The 27,309-nt window shown below is 43.5% G+C and overlaps 1 protein-coding gene across 20 annotated transcripts in view; it reads left to right on the top strand.

Annotated features, from left to right (window-relative positions):
- The window catches only part of Camta1 (calmodulin binding transcription activator 1), a 772,653-nt gene that overhangs the window by 77,996 nt on the left and 667,348 nt on the right, over positions 1-27,309 (top strand). For 7 of the 20 annotated variants that reach the window (XR_007109574.1, XR_007109573.1, XR_007109572.1 and 4 more), the window contains one exon: positions 8,241-10,108. The exons of the other annotated variants lie outside the window; for them this stretch is intronic. The gene's annotated coding sequence lies outside the window, so the exon portion shown is untranslated. Of the gene's footprint in view, positions 1-8,240; positions 10,109-27,309 lie in introns of those variants that run through there. 20 annotated transcript variants of the gene reach the window in all.

Raw genomic sequence — 27,309 nt, 5'->3', positions numbered from 1 at the left:
CATTTCTCATTAGCACAGGTAATTAAGAACAGGAGCTGATAGACTCCCTATATCTGTGCAGAGATATATCTGTAATTAAAGTTTTAATTAAAGAGACACCAGACCAGGCAGATGGTTCTTATCCCCATATCCTGTAAACCAAACAGCCGTGGCTTTTTGATCTTGCATACAAGCAAAGCTGAGAGAAGCAGCTTTTGTGGTGACACTAAAGGGGCACGGTAGTTTTATTAACTAGCCATAATCTAATTTTGGTAGCGCTTTGTGTGATGCCTGATCTGGGGATAGTCATTGCAGTTTGATATGGAAAGACAGTACATCAAAGTTATGTCCCCGCTGAAGCTTTCCAGCCTCAAGTCAAGGGCATTGCCACGGCCCAGCTGGTGGCTCACAGGGCATGGGGTTTTGTGCTGGATCACAAAAGCTGACCAAGTGTTATTTAGGATCATCAGCCAAATACAGTATTAAGTTAAAGCACCACAATCCTGATTGTCAGGTTTTGCCACTGTATAGCAATGCAGAATTGAGTTGTGACGTGTGCCGCTTTGCCTCATGCTGGTTCTCTTCTATGTCACAGTAATCTTAATGGTCAGTCAGGTGCAGAATTTGAAAAATAAAACAACCACAGGGACTAACGGAAAAGGACTTATCTCAGATCTTATCACTTCTTAGGCCCTCCCAGTGAACCCCAGCCATTTATTTCTAGTTGAATCCCTGTTGGCAGGAGGCAGAGCAGTGCAGGGAAGTGGGCAGGTGTGAGGTGCATGGCTGCTCACCTTGACCGCTTGGATTTACCCACTCCTTTACCCCCAGTTTCTTAACCCTTCCTTTAATTTTTAATGTAGCCATGTTGTTAGGCCTTCCATGAAGGAGGCAGTTCTACCACAGAATTGTATGCTGGTTGACATAGGTGTGTCTCTACCACCAGCATCCCAGTTTAGTTTGTTAGGTAGAATCAGTACTAAAGGTGTTTATTTCTTATTTCACAATAGAGCGTTTTAGTGTAGAGGTTAGGAACATGGTTTCACAGGAGGTGCAGCTTTTGTGTGATAGAGCCCACAGTACACTGGGAAGTGCACTGGGACTGTCACACCATAGACCTGTCATAAAGTGACAGAACCTGGAAACTTTTTAACTTATCTCAATACCATCTATAAATCAAAGTCCAGCCATGCTAGGAGAGATGTGTGTGCATAGGCACAGTAGATGGGCCAGACTCATAAGGCTGTGCACCTACTCTGAGTGAAGCCTGTGTCTTATGGGTAACTGGAAATGTGCCCACACCTTGTGGCTCAGGAAAGTTGTTTTTTGGTTTTAAAAGAGGTCAGTTCAACGTAAGCTGCTTTGACTAAATAGTCTTTTGTTATTGTATCCAGAGAATATCTATAGGATCTATGTGTAGGATATATCACTGGGTATTAAGTTGATGTTTTACATATGGAATGTGAACCTGACCAAAATCTGTGTCTTTTCTGGAGTAGACAACACAGTTTTAGATTATAGGTTTCTTATGAAGTTAACTGTTGCTGCTCAGAGAACAGTGGTTATGCTGCTTTGCTGTGTAGGAGTTAGACTTCTTCCTCCACAGAGAGGATAAGCACCAGCAAACCCTCCTGGGCTTACTTTTCTTTCTGTATTGGGTTTAGAGAAAGTGTGTACCCCCAACCCTTACCCCCCATGCCTGGGGATTGAACCCAGGGCCTTTTCCATGCTGGGCAAATGGTCTGCCACAGAGCTATATCCCTAGCCCTGGAAAATCCCTATTTCTCCACATAATTGTCACCACTGCATCAATGCAGATTCACTAGTATTCCATGCAGTCTAATCTTGAACCAGTGACAGTTTAGTAATAAATGGTTTTTAAGTAATACTGGCACAGTTTTATTTTGTTCTTTGTTTAAAAATTTTTTATAACTCGATTACTTATTTATTCATTTATTGCTTATTTTTACATGGTGCTGAGGATCAAACCCAGTGCCTCACACGTGTTAGGCAAGCACTCTGCCTCTGAGTTACAACCCCAACCCCCTCTTTTTTTTTTTTTTTCTTTTAAAGCTTCACATAACGGTCACGCTGCATGTTTTGCCAAAGATGGGGGGGCGGGGAGCGGGGAGAGACGTAAGATCTGCAGTGACTGTGTGGTGACATGCATGCTTTTGCCCTCTCTGTAGTTGGGTGGTGATGTGGGAAGAGTGTTCTGCCCACTCCAGAGTGACTTACCTTCAAATATTTCTTCTTTTATTTTAATAGCCATACTGGGGATTGAACCCAGGGCCTCACACAGGCTGGGCAAGTGCTTTACCACCCAGGTACAGCCCAAGCCATTTTTCATTTAAAATTTAAAAAAATTTTAAATGTTTTTATTAACATTGTAGTTATACATAATGGTGGGGTTCATTTTGACATATTCATACATGCATATAATATGATTTGCTCCATTTCAGTCCCTATAGTTTCTCGCTTCCTCCTCTTCTCTTTCCCCTTATTTCCTTCCTCTACTCTGTTTGTCTTTCTTCGGTTAATTTATTGTTTTTTTAATTAGCGCATTATAGATATACATAAAAGTGGAATTTGTTGTGATATACTTGTAGTGCATATATATATATAAATTTGATCAGTTTAGGTTTTTTTTGCAGTTCCTCTTCTTTCCCATCCCTTCTTTCCACCACCTGATTCCCCTTTCTCTACTCCACTGTTCTGTTTTCATATCCCTCACTTCCCCCCACCCCCACTTGATTTTTAATTAATTTCTCCCTAAATTCTACATATGAAAGAAAACATTAAATCCTTGATTTTCTGATTCTGACTTATTTAACTTAGCATGATGCTCTCCATTTCCATCCATTTATAAGTAAATAACATAATTTCATTCTTTATGACTGAATAGCACTCTGTTGTGTATATACACCACATTTTCATGATCCATTTATCTGTTGTTGGGCACCTGGACTGGTTTCATAACTTGGCTAATTTGGATCATGCTGCTAAAGACAACACTCAGCCCTTTTTTTAAAACATTGTTTTGAGACAAGGTCTCAATGAGTAGCCTATGTTGGCCTCTAACTGGCCATCCTCTTGCCTCAGCCTCTAGTCTGGGATTATAGGCATACTCCACCACACCTGGCTTATTTATTTGTTCTTTAAATAGTTATTGAATTCCTGGTAAAGGGCACTATTCTAAGTATTTGGAATAAAGCAGTAAGCAAAATTATTGCATTCCCCTCTAAAAGTTTTATTTTCTGGGTGGGGGAAAGGGGCAATAAACAATAAAAAAGTGTTACAGTAATTGAAAGCTTACATGAGCCAGTTATTTGTTTAACTCATGTCTAAGCAGGTCTGTGCTGTTTTGCCTGTTTCAGAGGCAAAGTCGGTGCTGCAGAGACCTTGACTTGTCTGCCGTACCCAGTGAGCCTGTGGTGCTGCTGGTGCCCCAGCCTACTGCTTTCCTTCCAGGCTTCATGCTCTCACATACCAGGCTGCCTGACTCTGTTAAAAAAGTGCCTGATCTTGGGGGGTTGGGGATATAGCTCAGTTGGTAGAGTGCTTGCCTTGAAAGCATAAGGCCCTGGGTTCCATCCCCAGCACCCCCCCCCCCCAAAAAAAAGTGCCTGATCTGTTCATTTCTAAATAATAAACAAATATCTTTGGTAATGAGTGTGATGAAGACCAAAGATGCAAGGGAAGCCATTTGGAGGGCGCCTGGATGTCTGTGCGCAAGTATTGCATGAGCTGTTTTAGTTAGCGTGACTTGAGTGGGATTCTCTCATCTGGGAGGTGCAGGAAGCCCACATGAGCCACATAGCTATCCAGAGGGAGAGTATTCCAAGCCAAGGGAATAGTGAAAAGCAAAGGCCCCAAGGTTGAGGCAGGGTTGTCTAAGATGGAAGAGAAGCCAGGAGGACAAGCAGAAACTGTCCGTGACTCCAGGAGGGGAGCAGCCAGGAACAGCATCCCTAGGGGCCTTGTAGGTTTTACTGAAGAGAGGGGAAATGGTCCAAGAATTTTTGAGCAGGAAAAAGCCATGATTAAAAGGATCACTCTGAACATAGGGCAGAGTCTGCAGGCCAGAGTACTGCCTGCTTCGGTGTAGCCGGCGAGCTAAGAGTGCTGTGTACATTTGTGAATGGCTGGAAAGAAAAATGAATAGTAATATTTTGTGTCCCATGGAAATTATATGAAACTCAAATTTTGGCATCCATTTTTGTTCCAGTGTTATTGGAACTGAGCCACCCTTGTTCCTTTGTGTACTGCCTTTGAATAGCCTTAGCTGAGTCCTTGTAACAGACCCCATGGCCTGTCTCTGGTCCTTTTCAGAAACAGTTACTGTTCCCTGTCTTAGGGGGATGGAAATAGGAGAGCAGAGAGTAGACATGACAGAAGCCGATGGTGGTCTGAACAGGGCAGTAAGAAGTGAACAGGTCCTGTTTCAAAGCAAAAGCAGATGCACCGTATTCACACGGGAAGATTCTGTTGATGTGGGAGTGTGGCACAGAGCAACTGGAAGAGTGCACTTGTCCTTTCTGGGGTCGGGAAGACTGTGGGAGTGACAGGTGGGGGAGGAGGCTGAGGAGGAGGTCAGAGTTGTGTTTTAGACATGTTGGCTTTATGGTGCCTAGTGGAGGTGTTGGGTTGGGAGTCCCACTCTGAGGAGAGGTTGAACCTGGAGGTAGACTTTGGAGTGTTTTCAGCAAATTGTAGGAGTGCTTCCAAGCTGTGGGAGGGAAGAAATCCTGTAGGGAGCATATTTGGAGGGCAAGTTCAAATCTGAAGCCCTGGGACACCCAGCATTAAAGGGAAGGAAGCAGAGGAGAATGAGAGGGAGCATCCAGAGAGGGTAGTTGAGGAGACTGCGGTGTCCTGGAAGCACAGCATGGTTCCTATGTCACCATGCTGCTCAGGGTCAAGCAAGATGCCAACCAAAGATTCACCGTGAGTTCAGCAATGTGGAGGTCACTCATGGCTCTGATAAGACCTGCCTGAGTGACATGGTGAGGACAGAAACCTGAAACCAGCTGGGTCAGTAAAAATGGGAGGTCAGGCAGTGGAATTGGTGAGTGGTCTGTTTCCTGAAGCCTAATTGCAGTCCGGGAGGGGGCAGGAGTGGGATTTAACCCGAGATGAGGATTTTTCCAGGTGAGGTCAGTGGAGGAAGGAGTGTGAGGGAACTGAGCATTGTGCAGGCGAACCTGTGTGACAGTGGACCACGTAATTGTTGCCAGGCAAGGAGCAGGAGGCAGGAAGGAGATGAGGGACAGCAGGAGGTTGTGGGGGTCAGCGGATTCAAGGAATTGTTGGAGTCGAGGTGGTCAGAATGGTGCGCTTGAAATCGTATCGTGGAGGGTGCAGTCGAGGTTACATCTGGACCTAAGGCAGTACTGTCAGTAGCAGTGTCAAGGGGGCCATGCGTACTCTCCATGTTCTAGGAGCTAAATTTTTAAAAAATAAGGAAAATGAAACAATGAATTTAATATTTTACTATATTTAACCTGTTACATCTCAAATACGTGAACATGTGAGCAATATACAAATTATTGTGTGGGTTTTTTTTCATACAGTCTTTGCATTTGGTATGTATTTTATTTTTCTAGCACCCCTAGAGACTGGGCACATTTCAGGTGCTCAGAGGGCACACATGGCTCATGGCTGCCATACTGGAGAGTGTAGGTCTTGGGAATGACTGTGGAAGTATAGTCCAAGGTTATTGGAGGGTGGGGTTGAGGAACGGTGAATCCAAGATTCATGAAAGACTGTGTGGATCTAAGCCACTTGGGACTCCTTTCAGAGGGAGGCGGTGGGGTCAGGAGGTTGAGTGCTCTAGCCTGTACCCATCAAGTGAGTCTCAGCATATGTGAGAAGGACTGCTCTTTCCTCATTTTAAGTCCAAGAATCATGGGTTTGGGCCATGTTTTCAGCCTCACAGTAAAATTATCAGAAACATGGGCCATAAGATTGAGAGGATCTCCTCAAAATGGCAGCTTCCAGTCAGAGTTCACTTCTACTCAGAAGGCATTTCCGTGAGCCACTAATGAAGATGTTACCCATGTGAACTCATTCTGGCCCATTTTTTTCCCCAAGAAAAAAATATATCTGTTAGATTTTTGTCTTTATTTTGACATAAATCTTTAGATGCTGATCTTTATTTTGGCATAATCCTCAAATCCTCCAAATTCTGTTCGTAATACTTAGCTCAACAATCTTAAACACATTTGAATCCCTGCAGAAGCGGATATTTAGTAGCTTCAAGGACATGATACGGACAGCAGCTTGCAGTCTGCCTGCCCTCTCTGCCTCCTTTTGATAGGGCACACGTGGTCAGCTTTTATTGTGCAAAGTTGTAACTACTATATATTTTTTATATATACATGCATATCTGTTTTATATATAGAGAAATGTGTGTATGTACATATTGGCTTTGATCCATGAGGAGTCTTTGAAGAATAATAAAATTGGTTGATGTCAGGAAACCATTTGGGGCCTTACAGGCCAGGAGAAAGCAGATGCTTTAACAGGGTAGACAGGAATGCCTCTGCAGCGCACTTTTCATATTGAGAGTTAACACAAGCTGCTAATCTGAATCCCAAAAGAAATGGTGAATGGGGATCCCAGTTCCATACTCTTAATGAACCTTAGATTCTTTTTAGTTTGTTTCCTGTAGTATTAGGATTAATCAAAAAATCCTCCCAGCTCCAATATTTAGGAAGAAAAATGCATTTTGAGCCTTGTGCTTATGCACTGTGTGTTCTCGGATGCTGTGTGTATTGAAGGAGCAGTTGTTCCTTTTGTAGCAGCCAGTTTCAGGGAATGAGGGATTTAAGTGGTCCAAGCACCCAGGCTTCCATCATCTCAGAGCAGGGTGGGTGAGTGTCTGCTGGGTCAGAACCAACTTCCCTCTGGGTGTGGGCACCTCCTCCCGGACCATGGTGTTCCTTGAAAGCAAGCCCAGGAAATGCCACTTAGTAACCAGGAAAGCTTACTCCTTACGTGAGTTTTCTTAAACACACTTTATTCTAATTAAAATGTTTTCCATCTGATGGGGAAGTGTATGAATATCAAGAACTGGAAATTAGGCAAGACATTAAAAGAACATTAATGGCTTCTTTGCAATTTGTTTTGAGGTTTTTCTCCCCACTAAGTGGTGTTTTGCTTACAAAGTCCCCCTTTCACACATAAATCTTTATGACAAATGATCCAGAATAAACCCCAGCAAAAGAAGAGCTATTTTATGGTGCCACGTGTAAGTTGTATCTCACATGTGGAAGAGAACCAAAGCATTCACTTTTTAAAAAGCATTGTTAGTGTAGTTACTCAATTGGTGTATCCAAAATTATAGTTTGTGTGAAAGCGAAGTTTGGTTTGTCTAGGGAACTAGGAAAGTAAGTGTTCTGACATTTGTTCATTGTTTGAATTTACATCCAGTTCACCAGAATGCTGAAGAAATCCAAAGTGTGATTTACTTATTCTTTCAAAAGTTTACTGCTGAAACTTAAACTTTATCTGTCACAGCCAACATCACTTCACCCCAAGGTGCATGTTTGGTCTACAGTAGGCAGGCATCTGGCCCTCCTGGTCCTGGGGTGCAGGGAGTGAGTGCATCTGCGTGCCACGCTGGCAGTTTTGTTTGTTGTTATCTGCATTTGTGTCTACTAGTAAAGTCTTCACTAACCTGCAGCTCCTACCTCTGGGTGGAGAAGTAGGTGGAAACAGTACACTATCAAACACCGGGGCCCTCTGGGTCCACCCCAAAGTGTCCCCACCTGGCTGCCTTTCTCTCTTTCCTAGACCTTAGGGCACTGCATGCTCTGTCTGTTGTGCTTGTGGTTCCCTTCTCTGGCCTAGCCCTTCCTCCCCACTTCTACTTGTTCTGGTGGATAGCCTTGAGGGGCCAGCCCAGATGCCACTTCTCCATGCACCCTTTCTTGGGCTCTGTTCTGCACAACTTGTCCTTTGGTTCACTCTTCTCCTTCCCACATCCCTGTGAGGACTGTTGCCACAGTATAATGTCATGATCTCTTTATTGGTGTCTTTAATCTACTAAATTGGGAGCTCTTTGGGGGCAGGTGCTGGGCCTCCCTATTTTTGTTTCCCTAGAACCTAGTCCAGCATCTCCACATGGTTGTGAGTGAATGAATATGGGTGGATGGGTGGGGGAGTGATGGTGGGGTAATGTACCTTCAAGTCAAAAAGGTAAACTTGATTCCTGTTTTGGAGAAAGAGAAGAATAAATCCTGTTTTTGTTTATACAGGTCTTAAATTTTGGTAGCAGAGAGAAATGGAAAACAAGTCAGAAGCTGCTGTCTGATTCCAGAGATGGTCACATTTTATGCAAAAAGAAAAAAGTGATTTACATTTGATCACCTTGAAACCTTCAATTTGTTGTTCTGATATCTTACGTAACTAATTATTGAGTGGAATAACCTTGGGGAAATAGATCATAAATGGAACGAGGACTCTTTCTTGTAAGAAGCCCACAGCTCTTTTCTTTTCACAACATGACCTTTTTAAAAAGTAACATGTTCCAGGCTTGTGAATGGGGTGGCTGGCCTCTAAGCACTGGACACATGCCGGAAAGTGATGGGCCTTTTTTATTTACCTTGATCCACTGGAATTAAACAGTCATGCTTACATTCAGTTAATTTGAGGTGTGGTTGAAATTCACTTCCAAATTGGGGAAAGAAATGGGCATCCGCCCCTCTCCCCCTGTGCTCCAACCTGCCTATAAGACTCAGAAGTACAGTATTCCCTGTTAGAACTGAAGTTACTCACTTGACTGCCCCTGCGATAGTCCCTGAGGAGGGTAAACGAACAGATTTCTGAGACTTCCTTCTGCATCAGTAGTTCTGGTAGTTTCAAGGCCACTGTGGAAGTCACCTGTAGTCTGTTAGGATCTTACATTACTTAGGAAATGTTAGTCCTTGTACTCATGCACCCTCCAGTATCCCTTTGGAATGCTGCATTTTTCTAACCAATGAAACTGGTCTAGAATGTATAGTAGCAAGTGCTGGACATGAAGTCACCCTCTTAGTGCTGTGCTTCACAAATAGTTTCTAGCCAGGAGCCTTTCAGAGCCTCGTGTTCTGTTATATCAATATGTACTTAGACATGTTAATCTGAATTAGAGAGCTGATGTACATAATGACTCCTCTGGGATGCTACGTTAGACAAAACAAAACAAAAACTGAAGTAGTTGGCTGAATATGCATAGTAAGCTAAAAAAATCCTTCTAAAATGAGTGTTAATTGAATCTGGACCTTGATCATCTTTGAACCTCTGATTTTTAATTTGTTCCTTTAAAAAAGTTTTACGGTCTCTTGAAGATACAACCTACAACCCAATAAAAGTTATGCTGTACAAGGCCTGATTTTGAGTTATTGTTGCCCCATGGATACACAGCATGTGTGGGGTAGATGAACACATGTACGTGCACATGCAAATGCATGTGCTTAATCTGTGCTGGAGTTTGCCTTTATTCAGCTTTCTCCTTCTCTGTCTGCCTCTGGAAATGGGGCAAATTTTCTTCAGTTAAAAACAGAAATAGAAGCGGCGGCCTTGACCCATTTTACACCTGTTTATTTCAGGTTCTCACCACATACTTGTTCATGGGTGCAGCAAGAAGAGGGATCCACAGAACTGGAGCCGTGAGGGCTGTCACATTGGGGTGAAGCTGGCAAAATTTGTAGGGAGAGCTTTACCATCCTGTCAGCTCCATATCTGGCCTCAAGACAGTTCTATTAGTGAATTAATTGTACTCAAAACCTCAAATTCATTTGAACCTAATGAAAAATGAAATAGATTAAAGTGACCTCCTCTTGCCTCATCCAGAGTGACTGTGAAGGAGCCTGTGGCCTGATTTATCACTGGAGATCAGGTCTCCACCCGTGTGCCACCTGGTCCTGGGGGCCTCCATGCCCATCCCTGATGCCACTCTGCCCCCAGCCCCTCAGCAGGCTTCCCTTTTCTTACTGGCACTTCCCTCCCCTGGAATCTATTTATGTTGATTATTGTTTGTCTCCCCAAGAATGGAAGCTCCATGAGAGCAGGGTCTCTGTCTTGTTCCGTGTCCCAGTGCATATAGGACAGTGCCTGGCACAGTGGAGTTTCAATAAACGCTGTTGAATGAACTAGTGGGTCACTAGCCTTGTGTCCTTTCTCAATCTTTCCCTTTTACTTGCTGTTTATGTACCACATACCTTTTAAAATGATAAAGCAGTGGAAAATTGGGATTAAATATGAAAGTTTTGTTGTGATGGAAATAACTGGTAACCTAGTTCAGTGTGGAACAGGAAGCCAGAGTATATGAGGACTTAGGAATTACAGCCTGTGTGTTATGGTGTCCACGCCTCCTGGATAGAAGGCATAGGTGGGTGGAAATAGGAGTCGACTCTCTAGAATATTGTAACATTGACACCAGGGAGAGCTGGAAGAAACATCCAGTAAGGAGAGCAGGGAGGCAGACAATAGGCAAATACCAAATGCATTTCTTAATATCTAACAAGCGTTGGCATCAAATAAACAAGATAAATCAAAATATTTTCTAGGTCAAGTAGGCATTAACAAAGATACACAGGAAACTTGAGGTGTTGCCAGTCATCTGCCACATGTTGATGTCTGGTTGTCAGTGGGTTGTGTACACGACTGTGGTCCCATAAGTCACTTGCCATCTCAGTTCATGTAAGTACATGTGGTGATGTTCCCGTCCCATGATGGCAGGAATCACCAGCACTGTGTTTCTCGGAATCTGTGCTGCGGCACATGGCTGTGTTAAGATGATACTAACATAAGTACTTTTGTTCCAGATGTCCTTCACGGATGCCATAGTCATGCCCTCTTCACTCCTTGTGTGTTGACATAGGCCAGAGTACTGATACTGTTCTTGTAAATCTTTGAGAAGTTTTTTTGTTTTTAAAAACAGAACAAAAACCAAGGAGACAGTATTCTGTGGTGTAGGCTGTTATCACAAGGTGAGTTTATTTGTAGCAGTAACTTGTGATGAATTGTTTGAAGAACTAAAACTTCTTTTCAGATTGAGCATATTTTGCCTGATTTTGTTGATTTCAGCACAAACTTTGGTTGTTATATACTAATGGAATCAAGTAAAATGAGGACCAGGGTCCAGTTAAACTGAAATTTTATTTCACACGGAGAATTGACCAATATTTCTGATCAAATCAGTAAATATTATTCAGTTTTATTTAAATAAAGTGTGAAAAGCAAAGGCCTGATTTTTATGAATCACAGAGCATAAAAGAAAAGAAAACCCTCTTGGAGCATGATGCATTTTCATTAGAATTAAATGTTGAATTATTTTGATTATATAATCTTATCCTCCCATGGAAGTGTAAGGAGTGTGAATTCTGGGGTGAAGATGTAATCACAAGAAGTGGTTAATGAGGCAGAACACACAAATCTGTATTTATAGTTTTGTGGACAAATTAATCATCATCAGAGAATACAAATGGAAAGAATTTCTCCATTGCATTCAAGAAGTGCAAGGTTGAACTTCCTACTAAAACAAAATTTTAAAACTTTTCAAGGATGCTGTATTAAATAAGTTAATGTGCTTGGAAGAGGAACCTAGAATGTAATGAGCGCTGGTAAAATTTGCTGTTTGTTCTTAGTGGATCCTAGTACAGGAGATGAAAGCATGTTTTAATCATGCCTAATAAACTGTACTGTGGTTTGGGTATGGATGAGTGTCTACTGATTGAACCAAGGGCGGCTTCTCAAAGCAAAACAGATACCAAAACCTCTTCCTGGTGTTTTTTTGTGCACGTGTAAAACATACTGGGGCAACTTGTGCAGATGACGCTCCTGTGGCCAAGAGCTGCAGCAGCTGCTCCGCCACTCGATTTCACTCTCAAGTGTTGCTGTGGTGAATCTGAAGTTTTGATTAACTTATGTTTTTCATATATCCTGCTGCTGCATGTGTGTACCTTTAAGTTTTGTGGAATTAAATAAAAATTTATTACCAATGACTCTTTAAAGCCACTTTCAAAATTGCATACAAAACCTTTCATTGATTTGAAGTCTAGTTTTCATTCCTGCAGTTCAAAGTATGTGACATAAGCTTTTAAAGAGTGATTCCATGAGTTAGTGCCCTCTGGTGGCACACAGAGGACATCAGGCACAGAGGGACTCGACCCAAGAGCCTTCAGATAGCTCTTCTAAAGTAGACTGTTTTCTTGTTTGTTCTTTCTGGTAGCTTTTCCTTTGGGTGGATTTTGAAAGTCCCCTGATGGTTGGTTGATGCCCACCTGTCATAGTATCTTTTTTTGTGTTTGGTGCTGGTCAGTTTTTTACTCTGTTAAACTATGGCCCTGGAGTTGACTCACCAACAACCTCACAGCCCAGCGATGTTAGCAGCTTAGGTTGTGAGCAGAACTCCATTCAGGTGAGGGAGGTTTGGGGTGGGTTCGCTGTAAGAAGGTACTTGCCAGCATTCAGATTTCCCAGGAGGAACCAGGGCATCCATTTTTAGATGCATCTCTTATCTCCCCTTTAAAAGGGGAGACCATGTCACTTCCTGGATTAAGGAGGAAGTCTTCCTGATGGCCTTGGGGTAACTAAACACAGCTTGAGATAAGCCCATTGGAGGACTGGTCTTTGGTGGGTACTTAACTTCCCAGTTGGCCTTCCTGGAGCCCCATCTTTCCCACAGAGGCCTTTACAGAAGCCATGCAGGCCTGGAACTGAATCCTCCCTCCACCTCTGAGAAGCTGTGGGACCTTGGGGCAGCTGCTGTCTTGTGTGGGTTTTTTCAGCTGTGAAATAGAGGTGACTTTGAACCTGTTTCAGTGGATGTGAAGAGACAGCCATAAGGGTGAGATGAGATGTTGTATCTAAGAGCCCTGCAGGGACCTTTGTCAGCCGCTAAGGGTGTTTCCTTCTCTTCTTTAAAGGCAACTTCTCTGCCTTTTTTAAACTTAAAATATCATTTTAAGTTTAATTTTTTTAAATTTTGGGTTAATTTCATGTGTACAACAAAGTTACAAAATAATATGGAGTATTCACACACCCCTTTCCTCATTTCTCCTGCAGGCAGGAGTTTTCCTGATAGTTTTCTCTGTCATCCCTGTGAACTTGGGTCACATCTGGTTTAAGTGCCAGCTAACACTTTGCTGAGACCAAGGTGTTGGCCTTGAATCCCTGGAGTTTACTGTCAGTGTGTTTGCTTCCAGGTCGTCCTCTTCTCTTACTTTGTGTCTGTGACCATTTGACATTAGAACAACCTTCTGTGATTTTTCCAGGATCTTAGTGCCTAAATATTTCCCCTTTTTGTGCAGTTAATGAGCTGTGCAACCTAAGGAAAGATGGGCGTCAGTTACCGTCCGTATTTCAACTTGTCACATAACTATGAGGCAAAGGTAGAAGCACATGCATCTTCAAAAATGAATAAACAACTCCAGAATGATTCTTATCTTTGGAATTGAGAAACTTACTGACTTCTCAATTAAAAGTCCACTAGCTAATTTTAATGCATATATAATCTGTAATTAGAATTATTACATGAAAAAATAAGCTTGAGACATTCATATTTTACATGTTTTAGCAGCTTAAGAAAATGTCACAACTTCGTGCTAGGTTTCTTAACAACTGTGGGGGTCAGGCAGGGAGAGTGTTGTCCCTTTTCATGAACCCAGATGAAGTAAGGGAGCGAAGGGGTGAGCTGGTTGGGGGCCACACAGCAAGTTAAGGGAGTCATTCCCCAAACCCAGCCTGTGCCTCTCCTCCCCTTCTTCCCCATAGTACTCCTGCAGTCGCCGGGAAAGGCTATTGGTCCACTTTTAGGTTACTGAACTTTACTTTCATGATCTTAAGTTACTAATATGCTTAGTAAGACTTTAACTATTAGACAGTTTCCATGTTTTGTTTTAGGACTTTGCTGAATTATGAAATCAGCATTGTTAGTCCTGAGTTAACTGAATACCATTGTCTTGGGCTGAACTTCAGAGGAAACCCTGTGTTTTATTGGGTTTTTTTTTTTTTTTTTGTTGCTGTGACCAAAACCTGATAAGAACAACATAGAGAAGGGAAAGTTTATTTGGGGCTCGTGGTTTTGGAGGTCTCAGTTCATAGATGGCTAACTCCATAGCTCTGGGTTCCAGGTGAGACAGACCATCATAACGGAAGGGTGTGGCCAAAGAAAGCAGCTCAGGACATGGCAACAAGGAAAGAGTTCCACTCACCAGGGACAAAATATAGTCCCCAAAGGTACACCCCCAGTGACCTACCTCCTCCAACCACAGCCTGCCTACCTACAGTCACTAACCAGTTGATCCATATCAGTGGATTAATGCACTGATTAGGTTAAGGCTCTCATAACCCTGTCTTTTTACCTCTGAACTTTCTCACATTGTCTCACATGAGCTGTTCTTGTTTTTTAACCAGGGACTATCGAACCCTGGAGTACTTAACCACTGAGCCACATGCCCAGCCATTTTTGTTTTATTAAGACAGGTTCCCACTAAATTGCTCAGGGCCTCCCTAAGTTGCTGAGTCTGGCTTTGAACTTGCCATCCTTCTGTCTCAGCCTTCCGAACTGCTGGGATTACAGATGTGTGCCACCACGCCTGGCTTACTTGTGAGCTTTTGGGAGACACCTCGTATCTAAACCATAACACCCTGGGTTGACCATTGTTGGTTCGTCTCAAGCTCTGCACTGTGGCAACACTGTTAGAGGCCCTGGGATGACTGTGGCCTCTTCCAGGAGGCTGCATCTTGTCTGGGACCTTTGGGTTACATATTGTGCTGGAGATAAACCTTGACAGTACAGGCATGTGTGACATATTTTTTATAAGAGCCACTGAGATGTTTGAATGAGAAGATGATGTTGTTTGAAAAAGTGATAAATGGGCCAAATTCTTGAGAAGCTAGCAGAACATCTTATTGAAACCTTGAGATCCAGTCAGAAAACAGGAATTAGTCTTCTAAGTTTTTTTTTTCCCCCCAAGTACGATGGGGGTGTCAGTGCTTTTATGTGAATTGTAGAATCTCTTTCAGTGGTGTAGACATTCTGTTGTGTGCCTTGGCCTGTGTTCTTTGTTCTGGGTTAGGCGTCCATTTCTAACAGCATCTCAGCTCAGGGCCCCATGCTGGTGGCTGTAGCAGCAGCAGGCCTCATTCACTGCTTGTTTTGGTGGGTGGGTTTTTGTTTTTTTCTGTTTTTAATCATTAACATAGAGCAAATCTAAACCGAACCAAAGTCACATGTACGAGGTAAGATGTTTTAATCTTTTGAAGGCCTAAAGCCTCACTAAAGAGCCTGTATTTTTTTCTTTATTGTCTGTTAAGCTGAGGAGGGACCCAGCTACCTGCCTAACGGGTACCTAGCCTGGCACCCATGGATTAGGAGCAGCAGCCAGGCAGCTTTAGGTGTCACCTGGTAACTCTTTGCATTTGGTTGGGCGGCCCTCTTTAGGTGTGCTTTAGGTCCTTAGGGAACCAGTGGTGCAATTGGGCTGGAAAGAGAGGGCGCCCTCTTCCCTGTGCTCCTCCCTGTGATGTTTTCAGAATTCGTAGTGAAGATTTTAGCTTTTTGGGTGCATGTTGGGGCAGTTGTTCCCCCCACTCCTCAGGGGGACGCATATGGGATGGAGAGAGTGGAGTGACTGGCTGCAGTTCTTTGGTTCCTTAGGAGAGAGAGCTTTGTTGTGGGTCACTGGAGAGACTGGACACTTAAACCTTTCCTTTAGTGTTGGACTCCTGTAATCCACGGTGCTAGCCTGAGGAGGTGCTTTTTTGGGTTAATTTGTAGCTTACAGACTCTTTTAATTTTTATTTTTGTCTCCAGTGATTTTACCCAGGAGTGCTTTACTATTGAGCTATATGTCCAGCTCTTTAAAAAAATTTTTTTTTAAATTTTGAGACAGGATCACACTACCTTGCTTAGGGCCTTGTTAAGTAGCTGAGGCTGGCCTTGAATTTGAAATCCTACTGCCTCATTCTCCCGAGTTGTTGGGATTACAGGTGTGTACCACTGCACCAGTCTGTAGTTTACAGACTCTTAATGGGAAAATAGATTAAGATTTTGGTTGTATAATTTACATAAGTGACTGAAAATGTCAAGCTCATTCCCCACATACACAACTGAGCTAGTTACACAAATAAATATTTAAAAATTTTCTTTAGCCATGGATGGGCACTTTCCATTCCCCGCCCCCTTTTCTTTAACCACCAGATAGATTGACATTGAAAAATTACATGGGATCCAGTATGTAAATGGCATGTGCTTTGTGGCAGGTGCAATTAAGTAAATGGAGAAGTGCACAGTTGTTGATTTGAAAGGTTGGCTGTGACATTGTAATGCCACCTGGCTGCTCTGAACTGAAGCAGGCCTTTGGAGTGGGTTTCGTGTTTTAAGTTTAGTTTTTTGAGAACCAGCCATTCACTGTGAAAGCAAAGTTACTGGGAAGTTTGTTTTAAAGACGCTGCCACCCTCTATTTCTGTGAACCCAGTAAAAATAGCATGGAATAAAATTTAATTATACTGTGCTGAATATTTCATGTGGAATTAAGGGGCAAAAGCTGCCTTTAAAAAGCATTAGGTTTGGAAAGAATAAAGGCTTTGTAGGTTCTTTGGAAGATACTATAATTAAAAGATTTGTTCAAATGTATTTTTCCGTTTTTGAAGAGTTTAAAGAAATCCATCCCTCCCTTCCTAAATTGATTACCTCTCAAACATCAGCCCTACTTGGCAGTAAATACGGTGAAGCTGCCTCTGTGCTGATTTGACAGCTTTTTTATGTTAAATGTAAAATAGTTTTTTAATCTTCTGATTTAGATATTTAATAGAAAGTAAATGTTTGACTTGCTTTGGTTTCTGCTGAACCTGTATTTAAATCCACACAAACAGTTTGAATAAAGTGAAAACATCACTGGACTAGCTATTTTAAACATTTCAGGATATAAGAATGCTAAATGGGGTTCCCTGTTAAAAATAGAAATGACTGCTTGCATTTACATAATTACTGCTAACTAGCACAACATTTTAAATGGTGACAAACTGAGGGTGAAAAAGTAGCTGTTTTAAAAAGCTTGGTAAGAGGAAGCTGAAACTGCTCTGTGAGCAGCTGCTTTGGATTGAGGGTCTTTGCAAAGGCAGGAAATAGGCTTTGCAGTTGGAGGGTGGTGTCAGGGAGGAGAGGTGAGCCGCCCAGGTGGCCTCTGATGGCTCTGGGCTGACGCTTGGGCCAGAACTTACCAGCTTTTCATTTTGATGCATGAGTCTAAGTATTGACTCTTAATCTGCCTTGCTGTTTTGAACTGGGTGCAGTGCTCTCTGTGCACTGTTCGAAGGTGTCTGGTGAGGATTGAAGGTCAGTGTTGGTGAGACGAGCAGGGCAGGATATTTGTGAAAACGAAGACGAGGATTGACTTCACAAGCTCATCTTGAGTATCCTCTAGAGTATCCTTGATTCTGCATTTTCTCCATCTTAAGCATCGAATCCATTTGTAAGTTTTTTTGTTCTTCTCCCACTGTCTGACCTTCCACATCTCCACCAGTGCCGCCTACCCCCAGCTTTGCCTAGACATCTGCCCCATTTTCTGTGTAGATTTCTACCTCCAGTTTTGCTTCCCTTGCTGAGGCAGGATATCTCTTAAAAATGTAAATAGGATTAGGTCACTAGCTTGCTTAAACCTGCAGTGACTTTCCATGCCCCTGGAGTCCTGCAGCCTGCTTCGACACTTACTTCCCGCCCTTTGCCCCTTCCTCCTGGGCATGCTGACCCTTCCTGTACCTGGAACGTATCAAGCATGATCGTGCCTTGGTTAGCTGTTTCCTCTACCAGGAATGCTCTCCCTTCCCCTCTCCATCTGTGTGTGCTGGCCTCTTAGTGCCAGTCAGGCTGACCTCACGTGTCATCTCAGACAGACCCTCCCTGAGGACTCAGTCTCACCAGTGCCCACCCACTCTCCTGAGCACTTGTTTTCTTCATAGCATTTGTTCCTGTTGGAAATTGTCGTTCCTTGTCCCCTCCCCACACCACCAGCTCTCAGGGGAGGGAACTTGTCTGTCCTCAGCTGTGCTCCCAGCAACTGGGATCAGATGAATATGGGGGAGGGACTTGGAAGGCCGATGAAGCCCGAGGACACTCCCCTGGTGGAGTCAGTTCCTGGAAGGGTGGTTCTGGAGTCTTTGTAGTTTTTGGAATTGTTTGGGAAACACTGCTCTAAATCTTGCCTTTTAGTGTTGAAAGTTGAAATCGGGGTTTTTCCCAGTGTCTGCTTAAACAGAGGCAGCCTGAGTCCCAAGAAGCTGGGGAAGCGCTGCTCCTAGCAGCCTCAGCACTGTCTTGCTTTGCCAAAGACTGAATTTGAACTCTCACTCAGCTTTAGGAGCGGGATGGCATTTTCTGTGACTTTGCCTGTGGCATCTTTCCTGTAAGCACGACAGGGATGCTTTCCAAGTTCAGTGGTCATTCTGGGGTCAGGTGACAGAAAAGAGGGGATTTCATGAAAATTAGAAGGGAGACCAGTAGAGTAGAGGAAGGGATAGGAGGTAATGGGGAATAAAATGGTGTGTGCATGTATGAATTCTAACAGCAAATTCCACTGATATATATAATTATAATGCATCAAGAAATTTTTAAAACCATATAGGTATTTTCAGAAACCTAAACTTTGGAGCATTTTTTAGCTTCCTTGATTTTCCTCTGGTGACATCCCAGTTTTAGGAGGGTAGACTGCTGATACCTAGCAAGTTGTGAAGGTGCTCAGAAGTAGCTAGTTGAACCTTTTGTGTTCAGAGTCCTTAGGGAAGAAAAGAATCACATTTCCAGCTCACTGAGTCTCAAACATATTTTGCCACTCCCAGCTGTCTGCTGAGGCACTGACTTTGGTCTTGAATGTGCTAGTTGGGGACTGGGTTGTAGAACTCAAGAGATCTGTCTGCTAAGCAAAAGCTCCCTTGTGTGACTTTCCATTCTCACTGCTGTCTTTATCAGGGCATTATTACAGTGGTTGGGTTGTACAAGTGAAAATAGTGACATCTTAGTTAATTTATAGTGAAATGGACCTTTCTTTAGAATTGGGACCTAAAAAGCCCTGGAGCTTTAGGATTTGAGTTGCTTTTGATTAAGTATCAGTTCATCAGACGAGGTTTGAGAGAATCACCACCTTGCATTTGACTGGAGCTTAATGCCACCCAGGTGCGGGTACCTTGACAACTCTTGGTCCCATACCTGCCACAGGAAACCAGACTGGATTTGGAGGGAACAAACGGTACACACAGGCCAAGTCAGAAGCTTCAGGTCTGTTCAGGATCATCAGGTGTGAAGTAGAGGCGTGTAGATGGGATGGGAAAAGGGTCTCGTATACAAGAAATGGGTGACCTCAGCAGGTTGCCTTCCCACAGTGGTGAGCTACTGTTTTTAAGGTCAGCTGGGGGTGGGGAGGAGAGCTGGGAGTACTTGCCAGTCACTGGTGTCCTACTTAGTGCGGGCTGACTGAACCTGCCTGTACTTGAAGCCACTCTTGTCCTACAGCTGACACTTGGAGAACCACCTACTCAGACCACCAGGTTGCATTACTTTCCTGATTCGGCCCTCAGTTGATTGCATTTGAAGTTAATGTAGCGGTCTGGTCAGCTGAATGTTCTAAGCATACATACTGGCTGCTGGCAACCAGCAATCCTGGTGAGTTATTTGAAGGGCAGTGACCTTCCCACCTGCATCATTAGAAAGTAGTGTGTACAGTACAGTTGTGATTTAAATATTTGAAAATCATCACACTCACTGAGCCCTCTAGTCAAACCTAAAGAGGTGAGACTGGCACTTCTGTGTGGACATGGTGGTTGCATTTAACTGTCCTTGGATGTTAGTAGGGGAAAAGTACCCACTTAATATTGATTATTTCTCTTTTCCCAGTTGTAAAAGAGCTAAAATAATTTCCTGCCCACCAACAGATTGGTTTTCTTTTTGTATCTTGTCTTTTCCGTGGCTAATTGCAGAAGTTTCTGGCTAACCACTAATTCGTAGTTTTCCTCACCTTTAGAAGTGCTACATTCAATCATATCTGAAAAACTCCATGAATCTGAAGTTGTCACCTTAGGGAAGTTGGGATTCCAGTGGTTCAGTTGTTGAACTCAAGTTTCACTTTCCTTGTTTTGGTAATGGTTTGCTGATTAAATGTTTCTTAAAGTTGGTTGAGGAGCTTCAACATTTGTTAAAAGTTCAGTATCTCCTGATTTAGGGAAAATTAACTATTACATGCAGCTTCACAAGATCCATCTGCTGCTCATTCCTCAGGTTTAGTGATGGAAGGAGAAGGTAATAAATTCTGTCTCCCAGGCTGGCAGATTTAAGTTCATAGTGTGGTGGTGAGGGGCAGTGGAGTTGACCCATCAGGATGGTGCAGATGGCTTCCAGGGGATGTTCAGGAAAGTACTGGAAAGGGCTTTCCCTGAGCCGCCTCTCAGTGGAGTCTGCTTTGTGTTCACTGGCCAAGCTGGCCGGTCTAAAAGGACCCTGAGTCTCTCATCATGTACAGACCTCTAAACAGTTCCCTGGTTGATGTGGAGCCCTGATTGGTTTTGTTCGAAGTTTTATTTTTAATGTAGAAGTGGATGACCTAGACCCAGCACCAGGATGCCCTTACCTTTCATCACCTTTTTGTGTCTTTGGATCCACAACATGTGAATCTGTGGGGAAAATCTGGTAGGTCACCAGGGTTCCGGGGTTACCTGTACCTTGGGCACAGCATGGGGAAGGTTTGCAGCCCTTGAGGTCTCTGCACCATCATGGAGGTGTCCCCAGCCAGCTTATCCGTCCTGATGCACTGTGGATGATGAACAGTCATCTCAGCCCTGTGTGGCTGAGAGGCAGACTCCAGCCAGTGTGTGCTGGGCGATGGTGTTTCCTGATGGATGGCTCCTCTTCTGGGAAGCAGCTTATTGTCTCACGTGAACAGCCTTTCTAGAATAAATGGCTGCTTTCGCAATATTTTGAATCATTTTCTTCAGCACATGTTTTGTTGCTGTGGTTTGAAAGCTTGCCAAATATATGCCTTTGCACAGCTCCCTGTAGAACTGGATCTACAATCAGACCAAACAGTGTGATTTAGGGTTGAACATAATTGGGAACTCAGCAATCACTTGCCTCGCATTTGATAGAATGGCAATGGAATGCTTAAGAGTTATTTCTCTGTTAAAAAATTATACATATAAGACACGTACACACTGATATAGTTTCACTGCCTCATAATAAAGAAGTTGTGTCTGAAGCCACTGGGCAAAAACAGTAGCATGATAAATAATTACTTGACTTCTGTGATGGAGGCAGTAATTAACTTCCAACAAGTCCTAGCAGTTGATACCACAGACACAAGTGAGGACCTTAGTCAAGTCATGTAAGATTGGAGGATGGAAAGCAAACCGTGGCAGAAGTACATTTCAAACTCAGGTCTTTCATCTGATGATCTGTCTTGTTAGTGAAGTTCAGTAATTGAGCCAGAAGCTTGGTGAGTTTGGTGTTGCCTCCCTGTTAAACAAGGGTCTTTGGTTTTTACATTTTCAAACACTGCTGCATGTTCGTCCTTGGTGGAGAGTTGATTGCCTGTAATTGAGACCTTTCACGAGCCTCTGCTGGTGGGAAAGTGCTGTTAATAGTCCACTCCCTGGAGCTCTTTGAAAAGTCACTTGTGAAACCCAGAATTCCTTTACTATGTGGGGAAAGCACATGGTCCCATAAGCCAGGTATACCCAGGAGAGGAGGGTGGACAGGGACTTGACACTTGTCTTTTCCCTCCCTGGTGTGCTGTTGGCCGCCTTGCTTGCTGTTGCCACTGCATGGGAGAAAGAGGTGTGGTGTTAACGAGTGATAAGGACCACCAGGCTCTGTGCGGGTGGTGTTCTTTTACCATCAAACGCCTTTCTTCATCTGTTGTAAGCGTGCTAATCCAACAAGAAGAGGAAATAAAACTCTTGAGATCAAACTCTTGCCATCTTAACTTACACAGTTAGAAGGCAAATTTTATCCAAGTTTTTAATTTTTTTGAATCTTGGACATGTTCTAATCATTGAAAAGTACCTATCTCTTTTGGCGTTTCAATCAGTTAAGTGTATCCCACTCCAGAATTTAACCTTTATTTGCAAAAAGACATGATTATGAAAAACTCTGAACAATCTATGAGAATAAGTGAATTCAGCAAGGCTAGAAGATACAGGATCAATTGTATTCCTGTGTTAGCAATGAATAATTGGAAGATGCAACTTACAAATCAGTGCCATTTACTATAGCTTGGAAAAACATTAATACCTTACATAAAAACCAAGAAAATATGTGAAGACCTATACACAGCATCACTGAGAGAAGCTAGAGATTCATAGAAGTGGAGGACTTATGAATTAGAAGACTAAATATTGTCAGGATGCCTGTTTTCCCTAAATTAGTTTGTGGATTCAGTGCCATCCTAGCCAAAATTTAGACAAGCTGATTGTAAAGTTCATAAGGAAATGCAGAGTACCTAGAAAAAAATCAATTTTGAAAAGAACAAAGCTAAAAGATTGCACTGCTTGATTTCAAGACTTCCTATAAAGCTACCGTAATCAAGACAGTGTGGTATTGCACAAGGATAGACATATAGATAGATCAATGGGACAGAATAGAGAATCCAGAAATAGACCCACACATAGATAGATGGTCAATTGATTTTTGACAAAGGTACAGTGGCAATTCAAAAGAAAGAATAGTCTTTTCAATAAATTGTAATGGAACAACAGGATATCCAAACACACACACACACACAAAAACAAAACCCTGTACCTCATACTGTATACAGAAACTAACTCAGCTAACGCAAAGTAGATCACAAACCTAAGTTTAAATTCTAAAATTATGAAACTTCTAGAGAAAAAAATCCACAGGAGAAAGTTTTTGTGACCTTAGGTTAGGGAATGATTTCTTAGTTATGGCACCGAAAGTGCCATCCTTAAGAGAAAAGATGAATGTCAGACTTCATAAAAATTAAAGATTTATTCTTTAGAAGACGCTTTTAAGATAGTGAAAAGACAAGCCACAGACTGGGAGGAACCTTTGTGAAGTGTGTGTGTACACACGTACACACACACACATTCTTGTATCCAGAATATAGGAAAAACTCTTAATATGTAAAACCCAATTTAAAAACAGGTGGGAGATTTGAATAGACATCTTAAGATATACAGTTGGCAACTAAGCACATGAAAGATGTTCAGTATCATTAGTCACCAGGGAAATGACACTAAAACCACAGTGAAATACTAGTACATACTTACTAGAATGTCTTCTAGCCAAAACAAAACTGGGAATGCTGTTAATACCAAGTACTGGTGAACCCGTGGAACAACCGAAAACTTGCATCTTGCTTGTAGAGATGCAGAGTGACACAGCCACTTTGAAATCAAGACTGACAGTTTCTTATAAACTGCATTTGGAAAAAAAATCAAATAACTCTGTGTTTATAATATGACTCAGAGTCCCACTTTCTAGATATTACCCAACAGAATAAGTGCATATAATTTGTATGTGAATGTTTACGGTGGCTCTACTCATGATCTCCCAGAGCTGAAAATAACCCAGTTGTCATTGAATGGCTGAATGGAAAAGTATCTGCATTGGAATACTACTTAGCAATAAAAAGGAACCAACTGGTACTGCATGGGTGTATCTCAAACACCTTATACATAGGGAAAAAAATCAGACACAAGTACCGAGAAGTGTCTGATTCCATTTATATGACATTCTTGAAAAGGCTGAACCAAGATGGAAAGAAAATGGGTCAGTGGTTGCTAGGGATTGGGTGAGGATGAGTTGATTACCAAAGGGGACTTTCTGGGGTGGTGGAAATGTTCTGTATCTTGATTGTGGTTGTGGGTGTACAAATGTATGTATTTCTGAATGTATGGACCTGAGCATTGAACAGGTGACTCAAAAGAAGATTCTACAAATGACAAGGAAGGTGCGGAGGTGCCCAGCATCTTCACTTGTTAGGGAAATACAGATTGAGACTGTAGTGAAGTACACTCTGTTAGAAAGTCTACCAGCATTGAATGTCGGCGAGATCATGGTGCATCTGCAGCCCTCGTGCACGCTGGTGGGTGTGTTGAGGGGTGCAGCCTCTTGGGAGGACTGTTGGCCAGTTTTTTCCCCTCTATAATTAAACATAATCTACATCGTGATCCAGTGATTCTACTGTTAAGTATTTACCATAGAGAAATGAAAATATATGTTCACAAAATGATTTGTATTAGAAGGTTTATTTGAAGCTTCAAACTGGGAACAGCCCAAATGTCCATCAATTGACAAGTGAGTAAAAAGAATGAGTGACCAATACAATCATGGATGGAACTCAAAGAAGTACATAGTATGTGAGTGCATAGAGAGAAGCCAAGAACAGATGGAGCAGTATATGGTGATCCACAGTGGTTTCCTGAGCATAGGGAGGTGAGTTAACTGGAGAGAGAAGGGATTTTTTCTACAGTGATGGGAATGCACTGAGTCCTATTTTGGGTGGCAATGCGTAACAATTGTTAAAACTATTGGCCAGATTGATTGTACATTTTAATGTATTTTAGTTATGCCTAAATAAAAAATATCTTAAAAGCTTTGTGTGTGTGCTGCTGGGGTGGAACCCAGGGCCTCCCACATACTAGGCAGATGCTCTACACTGAGCTATATCCCCACCCCTCTTAAAAAGTCACCCTTACAGACATTTTACTGAATCCTAAATTCCTTTAACCATTGGATCTGGTCATTGTTATGTACGTTGTGTGTAACCCAAGACTGTATGTGGTATGTCTTACTGGCCTTGTCCCCATTCTCCTGAGGCAAGAGGAGAGCTCGACTTTTGGTTGAAGTGATTGATTGTCATGGCCTGGACCTTCAGAACGTCAAAGAAACAGGTAAGTAAGCCAGTCTCCACTCTGGGTCCTTTAGGACCTGCACTATTTGCCAGCTCACCTCTCATAGAACTCAGCTGTTCATATGCTGGTCCAACCGGCAGCCCCTTGTAGACACCGAGTGGCCGGAATTCAGCATATGGGTCAAGGGGGCAGGTGATGAAGGGGCAGTGACATGGACAAGTTGGGAAGGAGGCTCTGGCCCCTGCTTCATTGGAACGTCACGGTTCTTGCTGTGGCCTTTCCTCTCTGTGCTTGGTGTGGCCAGTGTCATCTGAAGATCCCTGTGCCCGCTCCCAAGCCCATTGCTTCTCCCTCTGCTCACAGAGGTGCCACCCTTCTCAGTTATGGCCTCAAACCTTGCTCACTAGGATTTGGTCATCTCTCCATTTTCCTTCCCATCCTTTCCCTAAGGCACCTGCCTCCCTCCCCATTAAATAGGAACTTCTTATTTTAGGATTCACTGGGAGCTCTACTAAGTCTATGACCTGTTTTTGACCCTCATCTTTCCTGGCTTCTCTTTAGCGTTTGTTGATGTTAATTGTCCTTTTCTTGAAAGAAAATTTTTCTCTCCCTCGTTTCCACGGCTGTCCTTCTGCCCCATTCCCCAACGCCCCTCATTTCCTTGTCCCCTCTGGAGTGGCTGCTGCCCACCTTTGCATCCCCAGAGGCTTCTTTACTCTCTCTTGCTGAGAAAGCTCGACTGTCTTATACTCCATGGTTACCGTTTCCGTTTCCCTTCTGTCTCTCTGGCTCCCTGTCTCTCCTGGGTTTCAAGCCTTGGTTGGTATTTCAGATTGAGCACTTGCAGCTTAACGTGGGTGTGCTCAAAGCCAGTCATCTCCGCTCCCACCCCCCCCCCCCCCCCCCCCCCCGCACAGGTTCTTTGCCTAGTTCAGGTGTCCCCTGAAGCAGTGGCCCTGGACTAAGGGATGCCCTTTGACATTTTCTGGGCTGGGTGGAAGAAGGATATAGACTCTCCTGTGAACTTCATGCTCTGTCTTCTCTGCCTCACCCCCACTGCCCAGGTTCAGGCCCTAACCTCCCTTACTCTTCCTTGGCTCTGCCTGCTTTCCTCCTCTTTCTGTAACCCGCCTTCTGCCTTGGTTACCCTGCTCTTCGGGATAAAGCATCTACTCCTTAGAATGACAGTGGAACTCTTTGTGCATGCAGTTCTCTGTCCCTTCTGCACCAGCTAACAAGACCACATTCAAGTTTCAATTAATTTCTCCCTCTCTGTACTCTCCACGTCCCCTGGCAGAGCACACATTTGGGGTTTGTGTGGTGCCTCATGTCTTCACTAACTTGTGCATGTGTCCATCTTAATATGTGCTGCTCGGGGACAGAACCTGGGTCTTATTTGTGTCTTTGGGGCCAATACAGGGTGCTCATTCCAGGTTTGCTGAAGTGCACGGTTACGCTGGTGGAGCCTGGTGGAAGCACGACTGCGTCCTCCCTGGAAGCCGCCTGCTTGTTTTGCGCCTGAGCCTCCCACATAGTCCCCCTGCTCTTGCAGATGCTCCAGGGGGATGGGGCTGGCCACAGGAACCCAGCACTGCCTGGGGTCATGAGCCTCCAGGTTGCCCGTGCTCTCTTACGCCCGAGGGATCACTGTGACCTGGAAGCTTTCCACAAGTGAGGCTACGACGAGGGATTCCCTCTCATGTCATGTCCGATGGCCCTGCAGTGGAGCTTCGCATGACCCTCTTCCTGCAGAGAACCTCTGCCAAGGGACTCACAGAAGGCAGTGCTGACCTCCTAATAAAGAAATGTGTCTTCCATGCCCAATGCATTTGTTGTGCCTGAGCTACCTACTGATGCCAATTAGGGCAAAGAAAGCTTCTGTCATGTCTGCCCCTCCTTCCTTGCTGGAAGGGCAGTGGGCAGCAGCCACCCCTCTGATCTTCAATAAAGCAGCCTAGGAACACCCAGAAGAGGCTGCATTCTGGACCACTGCTACCCACTGTTGCAGCCAGTGAGGGTGGCAGCAGGTGTTACAGGCGGGGTGGGAGACATGCCAAGGACCTTGGCCATGGAGTGGTGGAGTTGGGCGCTTTTAATTGATGCCTTTAATAATTACTGTTTAAGCAGCAGAAGGCACAGGGAAATTGTTTCAAAGGCAAATCAGCAGCATGAGTTTAGAAGTTGGCTCAGAAATGTGTGCCTCTCTTCCCTGCTCTGTGGCTGTTACTGGAATGTATTTTTTATTTAATTTTCCCTCCCCCTCATTTTGAGTGTAGCAGTCTTTTCCCTAAAGGGAGTGAAAGAGGAAGGTGCTAAATGAAATATTCTCATGCAGTTATTATTTGCCCGGGGCCAGTGTGGGTTTCTTGAGTAAATCAAAATATGCATTTTAGCTGAGTTTAAAACCTCACTGCCTGAGCCCTGTGGGCAGCCAAGGAGAAGCGATGCTGACCTGCCCAAGAGGTGGAAGCCGTTGC

The sequence above is a fragment of the Sciurus carolinensis genome, chromosome 1 (assembly GCF_902686445.1).
Source record: "Sciurus carolinensis chromosome 1, mSciCar1.2, whole genome shotgun sequence".
Taxonomy (NCBI): domain Eukaryota; kingdom Metazoa; phylum Chordata; class Mammalia; order Rodentia; family Sciuridae; genus Sciurus; species Sciurus carolinensis.
The sequence above is the reverse complement of the archived record's forward strand: the minus strand, read 5'-3'. Positions and strand labels throughout refer to the sequence as shown.